The sequence below is a fragment of the Linepithema humile genome, chromosome 3 (genome assembly GCF_040581485.1).
Source record: "Linepithema humile isolate Giens D197 chromosome 3, Lhum_UNIL_v1.0, whole genome shotgun sequence".
NCBI lineage: Eukaryota > Metazoa > Arthropoda > Insecta > Hymenoptera > Formicidae > Linepithema > Linepithema humile.
The window spans coordinates 25,415,314-25,434,510 of NC_090130.1; the positions used below are offsets into that span (position 1 = coordinate 25,415,314).

The 19,197-nt window shown below is 33.8% G+C and overlaps 1 protein-coding gene across 2 annotated transcripts in view; it reads right to left on the reverse strand.

Annotated features, from left to right (window-relative positions):
* Positions 1-19,197, reverse strand: part of LOC105668778 (carboxypeptidase N subunit 2) — a 99,521-nt gene that overhangs the window by 43,071 nt on the left and 37,253 nt on the right. Inside the window, exon 1 of one of the 2 annotated variants that reach the window (XM_067351958.1) lies at positions 7,931-7,947. The exons of the other annotated variant lie outside the window; for it this stretch is intronic. The gene's annotated coding sequence lies outside the window, so the exon portion shown is untranslated. Of the gene's footprint in view, positions 1-7,930; positions 7,948-19,197 lie in introns of those variants that run through there. 2 annotated transcript variants of the gene reach the window in all.

The window sequence follows — 19,197 nt, forward strand, 5'->3', positions numbered from 1 at the left end:
TATATATATATATGTATATATATTTAAAATAAAATATTTTTGTAAAAATTATGCTTTAAACGAAATATTTACAATTATGATGCAAACAATTTACAAGAATGAGTCCAATGAATCCAGTATCCGCCGAATAAAGGTTAATCGATGCTTTTGTACGTCGCGCATCGATTTTATTACGGCTGTGCGCGGTATACTTGACCAAAAACACATTCGCGGTTCATACTGAAACATTCGACAAACTGCGGTTTTGTAATATTTTATGTAAATCACAGGCGAGAAATTGAGGCACACACAATTGCCACGTCCAGCACATAGGGCCGACCAGAACTTTTTAATTAACACTACGCGACGACATTATTTATCGCGCTGGGTCCGGGAGGACCCCTACAGCTTTATCACATTATACACACGCGCAGAGTTAACATGGCGCATGCGTCCCGGTCAAATGAGAATTCACTTCCGCCTCATTTATCTGAATAATAGAACATGCGCAATATGAGTTACGTCCTGCCTGCTATAATTGCGAAGCGAATACTGTGTCTTCCTCGGCTAGCAGTGCTGTTTATAATTTGGCCGCTGTGTTATTGATCGTTATTATGTTGACGTGTACCTTTTGTTTTCATTGCAATTTCAATATACAATTATGACAACGGAGCTTGCAGCAATCGATAGGAAAAAAAGAACAGTTCCGTTGTATCTCGTCCGGTTTTAATATTGCAGCATTTTTCTTGCGATAATTATATCGCATTTTCCTGTATACATGCAGAGTATTTAAATTTCTAGAAATTTTGTACGTCTCAAAATCTCATCAGATTTTCTTCCAAATTCTTTAACAAATTTGCAGAATTTTTACACTAAAAATTTTGTTGGCTATACTTGATTATTTTGAACGTTATATATTTTTGCAATTAAGTTTGAAATTTAACATCCGGAATTAACTAATAAAGATTATTTATTAAGTCTACTAGTTTGCAAAAAAGGCCTTGATTTACAGTTACGATTTATTTGTTAATTAATTATTCATAGCACACACACTCTGTTCGGATATTATCTCGGTAATTATTAATCTAGCTATTTTAACTCTATTAATAGTACTGCATTATGCAATAGTTATTGTCCTATATATAAACGTAATCAAATCTTTTTCTATGTGCGGTACGTTCTTATCTAAATATATTACGAGAAATGTCTTAAAGCAATTTTAAGTTGCAAAGTTGAATAAATTTTAATTGAATTGCGATATATCTGCTATCATTCGAGATATCAGAACACTTCCCGCTCAAAGTTAATTACTCTTTCGCGACAAGTTCAGAGTAACGTTAGCTTCTTTCTCGCTTTTATCCTTGAGCGCGATTCAGTGTCGTTTATATTCACATTCTTTTACAAATTGCGAGAGCCGGGAGATAAATATCGGCTTACACGCAGATATCGCGAGATTGCTCGTTGTCCGGCCGTGAAATATATCATGCGCGGTTGGTCTCGTGGTGTTGGTTTCATTTTCGGATTAGTTTTAAAGTGCTCCGCGTGCACGAGGGATAGACGAAGTGCGCTCGAGAGAGGAAGAGAAAGAGAGTGGTGTGTAAAGGCGTGTCGCGCGGTGGATAGCGAAGCCGGGAGAAAAGAAGTAAACGGTAAAATCACCGCGGTGGCGGTATACGCGTCGACGAGATACGCAGCATCGTTTCGCGGATTAAAAAACATTTGTACTTTTTCATGCGCCGCTATCTACGCGCGACGAATAAACGATGAAATATGCAGCCCAGTATGGTTCTTTAAAACCCAACGCGCACACTATGCTAAATTATCCAAACGCGGATCGCATTTTACGCGCACGCGACATCGAGTCACAGTGCGAGATCGATACGAGGTTTTTTTTCAAGCTGCTTTATGGTAAGGCGTAAATGATTTTCGTGGAACAGATTGATCCAGCAAGATAATTTTCAGCTAATTATTGCTGCGCCTTGCTACATTTCAAAAAGATTTTCATGTTAAAAATTGGCATAAATTGAACTGTGCCACTTGTGATATAAAAAAAAACTTATATTTGACTTATACTTAAAAAAATATCTCAAATGTCCAAATAACTTTTTAATGAAAGTTACAGCGAATCAGATTTGTCAAATTTTTCGTTTTCATCAATTTTTGTAAGATATTTTAAATAACTTTAAAATAACTGTGATCCATTTATTTCACGTTTTAACAAAAAGTGTCAACAAAGGGATTTAGTGTCTACAACATATTAGTTCTGCAGATCCCATACCTACATCGCCGGAGGCAGATAGCGGCGCATGAAAAGTTGGAACTCGGCTGTGTATCCAGCTGCAAAAATAGATACCAAGTGCGTAGTGCACGTAGGTACTATACAACATATGTGCTTTCTCGTCGGCTCTTTTATTTACTCGCTTCCACGACCGATATATCGCGATATTGCGGCAGCGACAAGTTTTGCCGACAAAAGGGCTCTCGCGAGAACAAAACTCGACCACGCAGAGTTGAGTATTGATAGAAATTGCTGACGAAAGGAATATATCCGGTTTAGGTATCAATCTCTGGAAGAGTTTTGCGTTCCAGAAAGCGGAATAATTGATGTTGATATATCTCGTAAAAAATATTCTTTACCTTTGGTAACGACCGCTTGGAATTATACGACTTGACCGCGTTTTAAATAGATCATTATTCCTTTTCGTTTGCGCAAATTTATTTTAATCTTCCTTTGCAGTCTCTTTTCTCTCTCTTATCCCAAACAAATTAAAATATTTTACTAAATTAAAAAAAAAATAAAAATACTCTCGCGAAAATACTTCAAAAAGAAAGTTAGGACGTTTACCTTTGACGACAAAGGCAATTGAATTTCCGTATCGCGTATCTAGACGTTCTCACAGTCGTCATTTATTATCTTCCACTTATTTATACTCGAGCTTTGTTTTATAAGCGCGATAAATGCGAATACATTTTTTTGCAACTTTATCATTGCATTGTTGTGCATTTGTTGTGCAACCTGTAGCAGCATATTAATGCCGAGCTTTAACATGAAAATAACATTTTTTTCAAATATATCAAAGTACCAACGATTAATTAAAACTTGTAGGAGCATATTAATGCGACCGTAGAATTAATGAAAAATTTGCAAACTTGTGTTAATCATAAATTGCGAATATGCTTCTATTTTTTCTGCCTTTCTGCATAACGCATCTACACATTTGCGTGTATTTTGCTACTTGAACGTAGAACACCTACGGTAATTTAAGTTATCATCTTGGATGTATGTAACTACCAACACTGCCGTGTGCGGGCTCGTAGGAAAACTTGTACTGCGTCCTAATTAGTCTAAAATTGACTGTCACGACAAACCGTCGTTATACATGCACTATAATCCAAGATTAATATAGCTGCTTAATGGGCTTCATCCGGATCCATTTTGAACAAATATTATCTCAAGATACTTTGTTACGGCATTAATATTCGACATGTCGATCGTAAGTTGTTTGAACAAAAAGAAATTGATTAAGTGAATTAAACACAAATAGAATGGAAGGTCGGTCGCTATCAACGATAAACATATTAGGTCGATATCAAAGTTCTCAAACATCGGAACAATTGTTTCACGAATATTTTTACTTCTCAGATTATTCAGTTGGAATAAAGCGTCAATGATATTAGCAATGACAAGTAATATAGAGCGAATTTGTATTCACATGGTTTGCAAAAAGAAAGATGATAGAAACTGTCTTCAAAATATAACTAAATTGAAAAATTTATTATATGATGTATAAAATATGTTTTATGGGCATATGTTCAATTTAATTTAACGAAATACGTAATTATCAATAATTAATTTATAAAATACAAGCTATACAAGGTTTAATTAAATGTCAATTACGCATCATTATATATTAAATATATCACGTAAAATTTAATCGTATAAAGTTTAATTATAGATAGTCTGTACAGCATCACACGCATCCCGATCCTTGTATTAGTCAATTTAATTTTCGATATATTTTTCACGCGAGATGGTTGAATGGACGAATCACGTATTAAACATTCAATCCAATCACATCACATAAATAAATCAGTGTGTGTATTTAATTGCTTTCCTGTTGTTAATGAATGAAGTTGTCTCTACACGATGGCATCAATACGTAGCAGATTGATGCCGCTGCGAAGCTGCACAGGACAATCGAAACTTTTATTTAAAAATTTTTGATTTCGCGGTACCTGCGAACAATATAACTCCCTTGCAAAGAGAAAAAAGTTGGTTTCAGTTTTTCCGATGCATTGTTTTGTAGGAAATTTTATTATTTATAACTTTTTCAGAAAGGGAAATATATGTTCTGTATTTTGAAATGCGTAGGTGCGCTTTGTAACACGGCGTGGGTGCACCTCTACGCACGTAATAGTCACGCAAGATAGACGTAATGTTATGCAAACAATACAAATATTTCAATAAAACTTTGTATAAATACGCGATGCGTGAGATTGAAACACACATATTTATTATTATTCATTTATTATTTATTTATTATTCATTTATTCGCGATATGCTTACTTAAATTTTAACAACTTGATATAACCGTTTTCTCTTTTGTTTCCAACATGATAATAACGCTTTGTAAAATTGATTAATGAATTTATTTATAAGAATATATTTTCATTATTGCTAATGAAACATTAATATAATGCCATGTTAATTAATCTTTCGACAATAACTAAAGAAAACATGTTATCACTGAAACGTTATAAAGAAGGAAAGCAATTATTATAAATTAATTATTTCTCTAAATAGAGGAAGACAAATTTTATTCTTACTTTTTTTTTCATTAAAATTAAAATTTTTAAAGCGTTTTTTAAATCGAATTATTTTCCTTAAAATGTCAATTCATCAAATAGTTCCGAATTCTCGTAAAATTAATTTTTGCTAAAAATATTCCGATTTTCCATTGTTGAACAATTTTTTGAATTATGAAAATTGTCACGTGAAAACTTGTAGAGAGAGAAATAATGTATCCCAATATCGTATATATTATCGTATATATTAATAGACGCTAAACCGACCGACCTGTAATGCGCGTAAATATAATGTAGCCTTACAAAAGATGTATTTCGCGCATAGATTCCTTTCAGCAATCCGATCTTCGCGTATGAAGCTTCATGGAGCACGCTGTTCGTCCATTAATTTTGCCGCGTATACCCCACAGAGTTCCCAACTTTGCAAAATGTATTCCGCGTCAGTTCGGGTATATACACTCGGGAGAGCCACAGCAAAATCAGAGAGTTGTAGGGTAGATACTCCACGACGGGTTTATGCGGACAAACGCAATTGTAATAAAATCTCTGCGACTGATGCTCGACAGCGCGACGAACTCGCTCTCGACGATTGTTTCTAGCATTTCATTCATTACGTAGGATAACATCGCCCGCCGATTCGCGATATCAAAGTACACGTGTTCGATGTTCCACGGCAATTCCTCCCAGTTCGATTAGCGTTTGTTAATTAACATGGCGTTTAATGTGAAATCACGTTATACCCGCTTTGAGCGTACGACGTCCTTCCCTAGTGCATTTTGCAATGAATGCAAATCCATATCGGTGATTATGAATGTTTCCTATGCGTAATACAGTGAGGTAATATCATATTATTTCATCATATATTACAACGTCTCTTTAAAAAAAAACTTGCAAAAAATAAATTATGTGCGAGAAATAATATTTCATAATTGTAAAAGTTCACGCAAGGGAAAAGAATCGTAAGCCGGACATTGTTCGAATTCGAAATAAAATTTCCAATATCGGATTGCGAAAGAGCTCCGCTTGATCCTTTTTTCATGTTCGACGCTACTGGCGTAAAAAAAGCTTCTTGGTATTTGTACGTGAATTAAATTTTCTCCAAAGCGCTACACACAGATAAGAGAGAATTCCAGTAATACATGGTGCATTTGCGCCCATAAATCCTTCGCGTAAACAGCGATTGCACTGCCGCTTAATATGCATGTATATGCATGCAATCGCGCTTTCGTTGTTCTTTTGACATTCTTGCCCTTATTGCAATTCTAAAATATGCATAACATTCTAGCTGTGATTTTTGCGATTCAACGAATTTCCCTTCAGTAAAGCGGTCTTAAGTTCGTCCGTTATCTTTTTGCACTAAATTTTATTTATAACACAATATTACAATATTACAGAAATTGTATATTGTTAAATATATAAGAAGGAATAGAAATATGAAGGATCAATAAAATTAAACGCTTTAATTGTTGTTTTAAAACGATTTCCAATATAAAAGAAGCAAAATAAATAAAATTCTTTAAAACTACCACACATGACAGTACAAAAGAATACAAGAACTAAAAGTTGTAGGGTTAGAACAGTTATACGCTTTTAGTAATTTTTTATTTTTTTATTTTTTTTTATTTTTTTTTTATTTTTTTTTTTTAATACAAAATCTCCCGGTACAACGATATTCACTATACTAAAAATCCCTTTTGGAGTTTTATTGTTTCGTAAAAATGCCTTTGGTATCCACTTTATTGTTCTTCGCGTTTTATTTTTACAAGCAGTATCCAATGGTGTGCGACAAGCGAAGAGTGCATATTCAATCTCAAATTTAATGCGATACCTTTCAGGATAAACTTCATTATTCAGACTTTTTACAAAAAAGTTCACTGGCAACAATTTTACACAGATTTTCTTGTTATGTCCCTGTGCAGTTTCACTTTGTATATCTCAAATTTCTGAACCATGAAATTCCATTCGTCTGCCAGCAAAGAGATAGACATACGAAATGTCATTCTAAACCGTTCTGCAAGAATTTCATTTTCTAGTTCGTCGGACCGATACGTTTAGCCGTTCTTATTTCGTGTAGTTTATTTTGCTAGTGCTTTAAACCGTGCTCTTTTTATAGAAACGACGAGCGAAGCAGAAAAGACGTACGTGCATAATAGAAAGCAATTCAAGAAAAGCACACTTCTCTCTGTGCTCTTTGAACTTGAATCATCTCGAGTGCTAAACAAATAGTGAAACATTATGTTAGGATGCATATAATCGCAAATATATTTATTCCCTTTGCATTTATTTGGTTTAGTGAAATGTTAACGCGCCTGTCTTTCGGCGTTTCTTCGTTTCATTTACGTTTCTACTAATTATTTCGCAAACTCGTTTATTCACAGGAATCAAATTTACGAGTTACAGAAGCCGCACCCTTTGTCACGCTATAACTAATCTTTTCAACATGCGTGCAAAACGTGTGAAGATGTATGTTTTTACGTTACTTTTTTAAATTACATTAAAATTGGTTTAATTATATAAAATATTGTAAAACAAAATGATATACAAAGCAAGTTAATTTAAAATCCGATTAAATTTTTTACAATCTATAAAATCGTTTAAAATCAAAATTTCTTTTGAATTATATTAAACATTTTTTAATTAAAAACAATATACATTTAGAGTTTAAAAAATCTACACATAATTATGACAGTACTTATATTACAGAAAATTTGTAGTACCAAGAAATTTTAATAACAGCTTTTCGAACAACCTATGACAAAGTATTAAGAATTGAGCAGAAGAGACCGATTTAAAACTATTAGAAACACATAATTATATTATATAAATACACATATTTTATTATATAATTATACATTTTTATATAAAATTTAAAATAAAAGAGAACTATAGAGAATTTTTTCGACATCTGATCCGGGTAATCTGCTACGAAACTATTTTTTGTATAGTTTATATATAACGGAATGTTATTTTTTGTTGAATATATGTCACCGTATATTACAATCAACGTACAAGCCAGTTTCCATGTATTACATTTTTAACCTTTCAAATGTATATAATGCAGAACAACTGCCACCACAACAATATGTTTATTTCGTTCGAACTCGCAATCGTGTATTATTTTATCAACGGCGGAATATTTACTCACCGGATGTTGCTGGGCGTTTTCTCGTTTAATGGAATTCCGCCGGTTGAGCTTACATTCTGTTCGGTACGTACCTGCAATGAAAAGGATTGCATAAATGGAACGAATACACAATGCAACACATACGCATTATTTCGAGGCAGCAATTAAAATTTCGTCTAGTAAAGAGGAGCACAATACGATCTCGAATGTGTATCGAAAGTAGGAATCATTTTAAAGGAAGTTATTTAGAAAAATTTTTATCAGTCGGTTATTTAGCGCGATATTTTTCAACAATATTTTCACGTGGAAAATATATTGTACAATTTATATTTACTTTCCATTCATCGTAATTTTCAATTTTAAATTGTTTGACCTGTGTTTATTATACATCATCATCGTGCTCAGTGAAAATCTCAAGTTTTATACAGAACATCATAACAAGTTCCATAGAGTTGTGTACACACGGAAAAAATTTATAGCAGTTAGAATGTAAAGAGGTATACCAGTTGCTGTCGACTACTTGCTGGAGCAGGTCCAAAGCGCTGCTCCAGCGTATAAGTGTTGTCGTTGATCTCGACGTAAATACGAGAGCGCGGAGATTTCGTAATGTCCCAGAGCAATGTACATCCAATTTCAATTAGATGGTTGTCGGGTTGGAGATGTTCGCCGAGGTTCGCCGAGGTTCGCTTCACACAAACTGTTGATTATTATTGGCGGTACTCGGTATTTCACGGTGATGAACACTCGTCACATCACTCTAACCCACACAATTACAATTTCGCGCAAGGCACAATATAAATTATACACCGGTGTATAATTGAGAATAGAATTTTGCATGTTTAAGGACAGAAAAAAATCATATATTAGCGGGCATTTTGCGAAACACGAGAAGCAGTAAAATCATTTCCTGTTGAAATTAGATTTTGTTTGAAAATTGTTTAAAAAACTTTGAAAATTGAAATCCGTAATCATACTTCAAACATACGTTAAAATTATAAGCTTTTGATAAATTGGCATAAAATTTTGCTTTCTCAATTAAAGAGTTAAACGGACTTTAGCGAATATTTGACTTAAATACTAATTGAATAATTTAACGTTAAAAAATTTTTGCGGAAACAGCACAATTAAATAAAAATCCTTTAGGAATATATTATTAATGCTTTATGCATTCTGATGCTTTTTCTACAAATGTGTAAAACATAAATTGTTTTATCCAAATATATTTTTTCTTTGAGAAATAAATCCGCAGAAAATGCATTGCATGTCATTGAAGTTTCTTTCACAATGAACAAAGAAATAGCAATGTCGTTAGAAAAAGATTCAACTTAACGATGCGATAATATTGCAGAAATTCGCATGAATACTTCGCTTTAAACTGATCCCTCTGCAAATATTTGTCGAAGCGATATAGATGGTGTACAAATTTTAATGAACACCCGGCAAACAACGGTGTTTGCGTTAAGAACGATCTTAGTTCCTCAGCTATGCGTTTTAAGTGCGCTTGGCTTAATTGTGAACCGGTGTTTTCTTTTGAAGCCACGCCGATGATGTTTTAATTCAAAGGCAAACTTAAAATCTTTTATCGCAAATGTAGAGAAATGTTATGTAAACCGAGACCGACAAACGTAAACGCACGAATATTTTATTTCTGCTCGAAGTATCGATATTTTATATATCTATCGATTGTAAAGCAGATACTGTTCTCTCGATCTCTAAAATAGAATCTTATGGAACAAAATATTTTCATTCTGTAAAAATTTCCATCGGTTGCACTGAAGCAGGTTTCTTATGTCTTTTGAAAGCAGATTTTCTTGCGTACCGCATATATTTTTTTACTGTGCTCTTGTTCGATCTTTCACTAATATATTCTATCATTTTTTGCTAAAGAAAAATAATAATTAATGGCTATTTACTTTGCAATTTATTATAACATCAATAAAATATATTAAAATTATATATCATATAAACGATAGGAAATAAAAGTTGTGAATAGCGCTTGTAATTGAAATATTTCTCTTCAAAAAGATCAGCGCTTACATTATTCATATAGAATTACGCTTTATTTCTGTGATTGCAGGTAATTAAAAGATACTTTTATCTTTTGTTTTACATATTATCGCGTTTACACTTTAACGTCGCTCGCATGACAACACAGAATTTTTTGTTACCCTTTTTACGCGTGTTAAACGCCTGCGATTCTAATTATTCATACATCAAGATGCACCGTAGATAAAAATGTATAGAAATATACATCCGCGACCTATTTTTACGTCAGAATATCGAGACTAAATAAGAAGAATCTGCAAAAGAATGTTCTCCTCGTCGATTGATTCTACCTTTGAAGTTTCACGAATAAGCAAAGCAAGCGGTTTATTCCATTTTTCCAAAATATGATTATTTTTTTTTCGAACCTGAATAGACGCCCTTATGAGGTAGATACGATTTGCCATGTATTCACGAGAAGGGAAATATTTACGGGAATATTTGTGATGCGTTTATGCGCTCTAATTGCCGCAAGCATGCGTATGCTGCGAAAACAGCACTTGCGTGATAAATCTCTTGAACAGTCGCACTAGATGTAACTTCCGCTGCATGCAAACACATTGCACCGCCGCATGTAGAATTATTACCAGATTATTACTCTCTCTGTAAACAATGCTTTGCCGCGGGCGACTAAAAGCGGTCGTGCGATACGCGTTTTGCAAAATTGAGCTGTAGTATAAAAATGCATTTGAATTCATGTTTCAATCGGTATGTGTTTTGAAATTTGAGTTGTCAATGTTGAAAGATATTTATTTCTATAAATCATTCGTATTTTATTCTATAAATAGCAATTTCAGAGATGAAATTCATACGATTTGCACAATGATATACGCAAGAGAAGCGAAAAAAATCTCTAAAGAAAACAAATACAATTTTATATATAAAATATATATGTAACTTCTTGATTATTTTGATACTGTGGGTACGAATATTGCTAATAAAATACGCGAGTGCTCATTTAAGCAAAATCCTAGAACATGCGTCAGCTCGCGTTTTTCGCAAAATGGATCTTAAGAACCTTCGTTAGCCGGAACCGGCCGTTTTAGAAAGGATCAAAGAATAGATGCGGGCGGTGCTTTATAGCACGTATCTGAAGGTGATTCGTAACAATCGGGCTTCACGGTCAAAAGGGCAGTAGACTCTAGATCGAAACTTACGGCAGAAGTGATGCCGCTGCCGTAAAGGATTATATCGATGCAAGGCATACGGCACACCTGTAGCACTGTAACCCGTTCAACCCGCGGCCGACATTTGTCCTTGCGCTTCTCGAGGTCGATAGTACTATCACGTATCGATGGAAAAACGTATTTGCTGAAGCAGCAAACGGATCCATAGAAGTTTTACGGAGCGCGCGGGTCAGTCTCGGAATTCCAATAAGTAGTACGTGTTTAAGTAGGACGGACGTGACAGGCGGATTCGCTGATTTCGGATGTAAAAAGAGATATACTCACTCGCCCGAAGAAATCTCGACGGGTAATATTGGGCAGCGTCGTATCGAATGACATGTTGGGTTTTTTTTATCTCTTCTCGATTATTGAATGGTGAAAAAAAAAGATACTTGCTGACCTTTTTTTGGACAAAGCGCGTCAAAAGCTGAAAGGCAACTCCGACAATAACACGATCGTTTTGAATCGATTTCAAGCACAACTGACACACACAAATTCGCACTCCAAAATTTAGAGCAAAAACATATTTTTACTCTTATATCGACTCTTGAATTTTTCATGTCAAAGAATTCTTTATTGACTAATTTTTGTCTCCGAAGAGAAAGACGGGAGAGATTTGATCTACTTAGTATCTATCAGTTTTGCAAGTAATAACTAAACAACGTTAATAATTAGAAAACAGTCTGTGAGATTGTGAGACCCACCATTTGCTTATATTATAAAAATGTAACCTAATTCAATAATTTGAAAACCCGGTTCTATGCAAAATTGCTCAGCACTTACGGTTCACTAGAAAAGTCATTTTGCGGATTTCAGCTGTTGCGAAGAAGTTGCAGAAAACCGCAGTAGTGATTGGTCTTGGCAACTTTATTTAATTTCACGCTTTAAAAGGCAGGTGGAAACGCAAGATAAGTCGACTTCGCTGCAGCAGGTTGCGCGGAGAAAAGTCTTTTCACGGATATCTTAGAAAGACCGCGATGAGGCACGTTCGACGTTATGGAGAAGAAGAAACTTTATTTAAAGAAGTCTGCATAATTTTTAACGATACTTGCGCGAATAATATTGGAGAAAATCTGTTACGTCGTATTTATACTATTAATCTGTCGCGGTAAGATTTTGAAGATGAAAATGACATTTACCCTTTGGGGATTAGTAGCGCCGAAGATAGTATGGATGTGTATCCTCCAGTGGTTTCAAATCCATCATTGAAAATTTCATTCCGGGGATGCTCCCATCGGATAAGTGGGTATTCGTGTAGGCGGACAGCGTATCAAAGAGACCACGTAATATGACAAGGGTAGAATCAACTATTGACGTGCTATGATCAAAATTCTGAGTGAAATAAAGCTATCTTAATATTTCGGGTAAAATTGACGTAGGTTTGCCTACAATGATAGCTCAGCTTTGATCGTTTGATTTATTTATAAGACAATGCCCATGTGTATTTCTTTTGAAGTATACGAAAAATAAAATATAGGACTTTTAATGCGCAATATATATGTGAGAGATATTTTTATTTTCTGCATATGAAAAAAGGGAAAATTATTAGATTTTAAGACTTTAGATTTTTTCGGTATAATTTGAAAAATTTCGTACTTTTTTAATTTTATTGTTAGCAGAATTTAAACATTTTTATCTACCTACATATTGTCCTTTCTCGCTTTAATATATTTCATTTTTTTTTTTATTCTGAAAAAAAGCAGAAAATAATTTGTTTTAGTTTATTAATTTTTGTACCTCTATAAAAATAAAGAACTATTCATATGAGATGGAAAACATTGAAAAAACATTGAATATATAGATTACGCATACAAATTTTTTTTATTTTCTATGTTCTTTTTACATACCATTTTCTGTTACGTGGACGATATTTGAGAGCTTAATCGTTGTACCGGAACAAGGGATTTCTATCTTACATGATAGTTTCTAAGCAACACGTTACATGCAACGCGCGGGTCTTCATGAATGTAGTAGTGGAGCTTCCGAGTTTCCGCCAACCGGGAAAATCACGCGGACGACGTGAAGTAATGCGATTTCGACGAACAGGCGAGGATCCAAACCAGTAGATGTAGCTTTACGCGATTTCGGATCCCCACGGGAGTCCAAGAATTTATAAGAGACTGCGAGAAATCGTATTGGAACAAGAAAGTAGAAACGTATTGCCTTGTTTTCATCAAATACCTTATTTGATGCACTGCACACCAGCTGTGCTCTATGCATTCTCCTTATATTTATATTAGATTCCAAAAACTTGTTAATTTCGCTGCATTTTGCCATATAACGTTAAATTATGTCTATTAAGCTGACACGTTAAACTCAGAATATCAGAAAATTTTTTTTTATGCCTATTAAAAATACTTTGAAATAATTTAAAGTATTAAAAATATTTCATTTTAATAAGAATATAAAGTGTTAATAACGTAAAATTTATTTGTAGACAATGATACTCAAAGTAAAATTTTATTATTGCGTAAAATAATATTACGGTATTAAACACTTAAACAATATTAATTGCACAATTTTGTGATAATATTTGTAGTAAATTAAGTAAGTATCTTTTATATGAAATAATATTTAGTTACGACAAAGTTAAATATTTTTGTAGAATAAATTCAAATATTTATTTCTAATTTTGTTACACTCACGTGTGAAAGCGACACAGAAAAAAATAACACATGGGCATTTTTACTTTGAAGAGCTTAATTGGACTTAGTCAAATAATGTTTCTTTTGTATGAAGTAAAAAATGTAGCTTTGCCTAGAAACAGGAATTAAATCATTCTACTCGAAACTACATTTTTATTCGAAAATATTACAATTGTAGCTAGCGCTCTTGCGCGCTTCTGAAGGAAAAAGGAGCTCGTTATAGCAACAGCACGTCTAGGTGATTAACGTTACGACTTATAATTAGAGTATAAAGGTTGATGCGTTCGAGGCAGAAATTATCGTCGGTAGAAAAAATAAAAATGCTGCGATATGGAAACGCCATGTAAAAATTTTAAGCTAAATGGAATACGTTTACAAAATTTTCTGCAAGAGATAAATAATTATATATTTACATTTTTATTCACAGCACATTTATATTTTTATATAAAATTCTTTGTACTTTTAACATAAAGAAATTTTTTAAGAAAAGTTATAATATGCTGCCATTTACAAATGTTAATTAAATTTCTATTAAAACATATGTTTTAATAGAAATAAGCAACTGAGGAGGAGGCACTTGTAAATGTCAAGAGAAAATGCGCAAAGCTTTTAGTGGTGTGCTATAATAACTTTGAGAATAACATTTGTGCGTGAAATGGCAAATACGTACATATGTCTACTACAGTGTTTATCAGACTTTATGCTTAATTATAGCTTTATTTTCGACGTCGGATACGCGTCATTTCGTAACTATCTCTTAATGTGAAAGGAACTTCTCTGAACTTTTAATTAAATCTCATACAAGAAGTTCAGTCTCGGTTAACTGGCATTTCATCGGTACAAAATATGAAGTTATAGAAATTATCAAGTCCAATCAGCATACGTAGTAAACCGCAGCAAGTAAAACTTGTATTAGACATTTATTTCCCGCAACTTACAGTCGCAAAACTATTTAACGCCATTTTCGGAATATACATATTTCACTGGAATATATCACCAGAAAATATTTCTGCGCCGTAACTGGTATGTTTCATATTTTTTTTAAATTTTATACATTTATAAAGAAAATATGTGAGTTTCTAAACCGTAAATTTGACGTTAAAATATTAATAATAATTTTATAATTATAAAGTTGTATGAAATAGGTGGAGATAAATAGTGAAACTTTGCTACTATGTTGGATAAAAATTCTGGTGGATTTTTGTATTCTCCGTTGTGTACCATGCTGCTGTAAATCCACGGATCAGAGTACGGATGGAAGCATAAACGGGATGTGGTTGATGGGGAACAAAGCACCGAGACGTGGCACGGAAACCATAATAGGTCGTATCATGAATGGCTGATACGATCGGTGATTCCATTCTCTTCCGCTACACTTAGCCACGCGTTAATACCACTAATATCATTAAATGTATACCTACATATCGGCGCGGATTTTACAAGGCTGGATTTACAGGCTGTTTCGACAGTTTTCATATAACGAGAATCTCTCTCCCGATCATTGCTTTTGTCGATTAATTCGGTTTATCGCCCCACTATATATTTCACAAGTAAAAGTAATACGATTTTACAACATACGGATTTTTCGTGCACGAACGAAAGTTGGTGCATATGTCACGTAAGCTGCAGCGAACGGATTTAAAATTCGACGTCGCGACTTTGCCTCTAAATCACGCGCCCACTCGAGATTACTTCACGGAATCGAATGTCGAATGGATCCAAGAAAGCGCGGTACTCCCGAGACTTATATGCCGCGTGTATGTACAGGCTTTTCCTTTATCGGCATTTTCATTCCCTTTCGTGCCGACGATTCCGAATGCACAAAGGGCCCGAATCACCTTTCACCTGATTTATTAAAGCGCACGTTTCATTTCAACATGCTAGAGGCACTTTATAATGCGTCTTATATCATGGTCTCACAATATCGCCGCGTTAGCATATTCATTCACGATATTTCTTACGTTCTCATATTCTCAATCTTATAGATTAAGCATAAACGGAAAAAATTTTTCATTTGAATTCCTCAAGAAAAGAGACTTTCTAAAAACTCTTAAACGTATTTTTATATTTTATTTTTCATTTATTATATATCTTTATTAGATTTTTCATATTAGTATTTGTGATTATTTATTGTTTTTTTACAACCACTTTAATGTTATATGGAGCCTATCTCAATATTTCGATATATTTTGTATATTTATTTTTAGATGGAATTGCTTCTTTCTTACGAGAAGAGCGAAACAAAAATAGAAGGAAAGTTTGTAAGATCCACTATAAATTCATCAGTACAAAATTAACTTATAAGAGTGTCTGAAGTTGCTGCGCGAGAAGTAGCGACGATTCAGAGTTTTGCAACAACGTAGTTTATATAAATTTTATGGAAAATAAATGATTATAAACATAAAACAAATTACAAGATTCTACAATTGGCACAACTCTGCACTATTGATTGTTTTATAACATAATTAACATGTGATTTAGTGTGGAAGAAAATAGAAAGATTGATTGAATCAGCCTTTCACGATATAATATATTGTAATATATATTTTATACATTTAGCTTTATATTTTTATATACCTTTACTTTTCTATTCTTTTTCAGTTTTATTTTAGAAATTTAAAGTAAAATAAATAATAAATAAAATAGTTGATAATTTTCTAAGCGCTAAGTTTAATCACACACTGTTAAAATTTAAATGATTTCCTTTTATTTTAATTTATATACTTTTATATTCTTTCTACTTTTGGAAAAAAGTATTAACTTTTCTTCTATTTTACTATGAATATATTAATACTGATATCATAGATATATATATCATAATTTTTACGTTATTGAACGCATTTTAGCGTTATTGAACGTGACGCGAACAGCAAGAATAATTTCTAATAAAATATTCTTATCTTGTTTTAAACGCCGCATGAATCGTTGTATATTAATTATTATCGCATTTAGCTTTATTGCCGTGCTCAGCTACGATCTTTTAATAGCTGCAGTGCCGGAGATGATGAACGACTGCAAAATATGAAATCGTTCATCTTCATTGTCTTCCACGGGGGGGCGGCAAGATACACAGTTGGCATATTGGATCGTGATAATAGATTAATGTTCGATATTACTTTGGCCAATAATGCTATTACTGCTTTCGACATAATTAAAACTCGTTATTCCCGCGAAAACAACTTTCTAACAACTTGCTATAACTGAGTAAAATTTTAATTATGCAGTAATTTAATAATATAATAAACATTTAATTATTATACAAATTATTTTGAAATTTAACAACGAAAGCACTTTATCGTAGGCGGTAAGCGTCGCCCACATAAAATTTCTTCCTAAATCGCTCTTTGGTGATAAAGTAACGGAATTATTCCACGTGATAATGTAAAGTGGTTCATCCTGTATACACAGGGACAGCAGTGATGACTTTCCCGTACTTCATCATACAACTCGGCGTTATGATGAAATATAAGGCGGGGTTGGGTCGTCTATTTTCTTACACGTTATATCACTTTAGTTCGGGCTTGCGCCGTAGTTGTCCGCTCGCGGAGCCCGTGTCGGGTGATTCTTAAAAAAACATAGAAGTATTTGAGCTTGTAACGAGGCGAAAATAAAGCCAAACGAGTGATGATGATTTAAAAAAATTAGCATCCTCGCGCGCGTGCATGCGCGTGATACGATCAGGATAATTTTCTCCTTCTCTCCCATCTTTTTTCACTCCTCTTTCTCGCGATAGAATAAACGAGCGAATTGCAAAATTGAAAGCAATTGGTGGTGCGAGAACTTCGAAGCAATTAAAGTTTCGCCATTTGTGCTTCCTTTTTTTCCCTGTTTCGTTTTCCTATTTAGCGCAATCTACTTTCTCCCTTTGAGATTATATTGGACCTGAAAAACCGCGTTATTATTTGGCTGGCGTTATTCTTTTTCTGCATAAAATCAATTTCCGGGCATGCGTACCTCGGATATTCGTCGGACATAATTTATCGCGGAGTAAATATTGAGGCCGTACGTTTTACGAAGGTAACGGCACATGAAGCTGCGCGGCACTAACTTCCGTCATTTCTAATATTGGACGACGATATAGTAATATCGTTTTATCGCCATCTTCGAGAAACCGACACTTTCCTTTTCGGGGGAAATTTTACCGCAAGTGATATACGAGACGGAATCAAAATTTATATTGATACATAAATCTTCCTTCTCTTTATATTTTTTTAAAGAATGAATAGTAAAAGTTAGGGATATTTATTCGGAAAATGTATAAGATATGTTTTGTGCAAAAGATCCGGCATTTTGTTCAAAGTTTTATAAACATACACAAAGATAAAACTTGTCCTTGTGCTTTTCTATTCTAACTTCGTGCATGTTTCATTCGGACGTACGGATTCGCCGTACGTATTTAACTTGCACCCCAGTTGCGCCATTAAATAGTCAAGATTACGAGTTAGTATTCCAATAAAGAACACCTTTCTCTGGGCAGGATGCGCGATCCGTGCTGAGATCCGTGAGAGACGAGAGAGTCCAGCTTGTTCTCTGCATCAGGATATAGATAAAACGCGCGAGAGGGTCGGTCGTCTCCGGGGACATTCAATCATTCTGCGCTCTCCAAAGCGTTTCTTCCCTTCAAACTGACAAATCGTTAATTCGCCACCTGCATCGACACTATCCCAGATGGGCGGAAGACCGGAGAATAAAATAGTACGCTAACGTTTTGAAAAATCGATTTCGTGAAAGTTCTGACGAGGAAAAGTTACGAATTCAGTCGTTTAAAGAAACATTTTTTTTCTAGAAGACTTAACGAGAGAGAGATAAATATGCAAATACTACTTTGCGGCTTTGCGTTTTTTATTACGTGTAATTTTTCGTAATAATGAAGTTTCGGGATCGTTAATAATTTATACTTTATTGTACAATGTATTATTCTAAAATGTAATGTTTCTTTCAGCGTGGAAAAAGTAATTAAAACTAAATACTTTCTATTTACAAGAAGTTTGCGAGTGACGCGCTGTTGTGTCACAGCATCCTAACTATCAATTGATACTTTGCGAAAACTTGCGATATTTAGTTTATTATACCTTTGTTTTAGAATTAACAAACAATTTTGTAAAGTAGTTTAAAAAGAATTAAGACAAAGATTCTTGTTAGATAAAGTTTTTCAGGTCAAACTGATCTGAACTAAAGACTTATTTTTTTGTTATAAAGTTAGAAAAAGTTTATCAGTACTTTTTCAGAGATATATCAGAAAACCACATAAGATGGATATGAAGTATAGAAAAAAGAAAGATTTTCACGGATCGCGTTTACAACCGAGCAAGAGAAAAAAAAAAAAGACTCCAATCTCGTTCCATATCACACTCTATTCAGAATTAGGCTTGGCGAGTACTTTACAGCAGGCTACCGTCTTGAGCACTTCTTACCTTCATAACCATGATCGTGC